Genomic DNA, 2,517 nt, shown 5'->3' with positions numbered 1-2,517 from the left:
CATGATTCAATAATACAAGGTTAGATAATTATTGACAGCTGCGGTTTGACACTCCCTTACAAAAGGTTGCATTTACGAAGGACGGAGAAAGGGGAAGAATGAAATCTCTTGGTTCGAAAATGGTAGTAGAAAAGTACGCAAAGTAGGCACTTAGTAGTGGAATTCCTTTGATAAATTCTAATGTATTTGCAGGAAATCTGGCATTTTAAACGAAATGTTGAACGTAATATTGATATATCTACGTGAATTACGTAATTTATGTGCTATTTAGCTGTATAAAAACTGCAAAATGACTTAAAATTAAAATAAGACTACTATGAGAGTGATGTAAACATCCATTGCTTATGTTTTCATCAGTTAAATATGCTTCATATGCATATAAAAATAAACATATTGCACAAAAGCTTATACTTTTATTTCACACCAAAGCTACACTGTTTCCATGTAAATTTGCAAAGAAGCAACACGGTGCCACTGTTAAGGGAGCGGTGCGAGAGAAACAACTGTCAGTTTATCGAACCTTGTGTTATTGAATCATGGCTTACGTGTTTAATGAGGATAAATCAGCGATAATTCATATCAGTGATGACAATTACTATATCTAAGTATCGATACACATAGCGATGCCAGATTCAACCGATGTAACAAGATAATAATGGTAAAAAATATTTTAAGTTCTCATATATTTAAGATCTATTTTCAGAGATAATAGTCGAGAGTTCTAGCTTTAATTTAAGCCATGAAGGTTCTATCGCCTTTTCGAGGGCTTACATTCATTACCCTCTATCTCTACTTTTCACAAAGATGAGATTCTGATATAAAAATCCACTAGAGCTGTCAAACTATCGATAGTCAAGTCCATCGATGTTTTACGATAGTCTTAAGGGTGACTATCGATACTATCGATAGTGTCGACCCATTTCATATGTTTTTCTAAATCCATTTATTTTTCGTTATCTTGCTCTTATAAATTTGTTTATTTTAACGGCTCACGGTTGCATTTTAAAATCGAGAAATATTTACTCTCCGTGTAAAAAAAGGGATTTCATAAATTTTCCCTGCAATTCGCCTTTCGGAAATAAAAAACATTATTTCGAAAGGCACTTTACATGCAAGATGCCACTGCTCATGCAACTGCTTTCTGAAATTTCTTAATTTGACAGTCTACTGGATTGCCCGGTCTACACGCTCTTAAGCTAAGTGTACACGGTAGAGAAAAAACACGAGATTTAGACAAAAATCTCGCTAGAGACGTGTAAACAGTCATTAGAGCTCTACGAGAGACTCACCTACAAAGTCTATGTGAGAGTTATTTAGCCAGACTTTTTCGCCGTGTACACAGTCCAACGAAGCTATATCGAAAAATCTACGACAACTCTACGCTCTATTTAGCAAGCTAAATAGACTTTTTGCTCTACGGTCACGTATAGTAAAGTCTTGACAATTGCACAATTTTAAGTGCAATTAGAACGTAGCCAAATAATGTACCGGGAATCATCCTCTTATTTTATTTTGGTATTTCAATGGCTTTTCCAATAGCCTCCGTCCTTTGCAAAGGGGCATAATTATTGGTTAGAACATAAGGGGTATTCACAAATTGAGCAGGTGGTCTGGCACTCTGGCAATAGTCGTTGCTTGAGTTGTCTGCTGTTTTGTCAGAGTGCCAGGCCACTTGCTCAACTTGGTGAATACCTACATACATATATATAGTAGTTTGGCTGGAACTGCTCGGAGAGACTCCTTTTAAGGGAGTTTTAAATATTAAAGGTTGTTTGATGCGAGTCCAAAAGTACACATAGTACCGAAGAGAGAGGTTGCCAAGTTTAATTTTTAGGTGTATTTGTCTACTTTTAGGTACAATTTTTTCGGCAAATAAGTACAATTTGAAAATTTAATTCTTGTTCATATTGCGAAAATGTATTTTATGACGTCAGAAAATAGGTGAATGCTGTCAAATCCACGAAGGGTTAGCGCTCCGCTGATGGCGCCATCGGCGTAGCCAGAATGGTATTTCAGGGTACTATTATATATATATATATATATAAGGAAAATTTGAAAGTTAAGGGGGCCTCTACCTGGCTGCGCCCATGGACACCAACTATATTTTCTACATCGTGGCTTTGATATAATTACATATATACATACAACAAGCGTTGACAACAATTCGATATAGAACCCTAACTATAGGCGAGAGGTAACTATTGTCTACCGTGTACACAGCTTGTAGAGTACGTGATAGATAAAAGTTGAGATTTTTCTATTTCGTCTCTAGCTAGAGTGAATATCTCCTAGAGTTGCTCTACCGTGTAAACTTAATTGAGAGAGGAGATTTTTTATTTCAGTGAAACTCTCGAGAGATTTCTCTACCGTGTACGCTTAGCTTTAAGACGGCAATGTAACCCTGCTACACGCTTAAAATAAAAAATGACGCTTTTAGAAATATGCCATGAACCAACTGAGGTTCCACGATGTGGATACAAGCAGATGTTTATTAAGTACCCTTACTAAGTACTATAG

General features: G+C 36.2%; 1 protein-coding gene across 3 annotated transcripts in view; it reads left to right on the top strand.

The window, feature by feature from the left end:
• Positions 1-2,517, top strand: part of LOC118749524 (CUGBP Elav-like family member 2) — a gene marked incomplete at its 5' end in the record, with an annotated part of 442,012 nt that overhangs the window by 50,048 nt on the left and 389,447 nt on the right.

The sequence above is a fragment of the Rhagoletis pomonella genome, unplaced genomic scaffold, assembly GCF_013731165.1.
Source record: "Rhagoletis pomonella isolate Grant_MI unplaced genomic scaffold, Rhpom_1.0 Rhpom_scaffold_00017, whole genome shotgun sequence".
In the NCBI taxonomy this organism is placed as follows: Eukaryota; Metazoa; Arthropoda; class Insecta; order Diptera; family Tephritidae; genus Rhagoletis; species Rhagoletis pomonella.
Note: the sequence above shows the minus strand (reverse complement) of the source record. Positions and strands in the feature narration are given on the sequence as shown.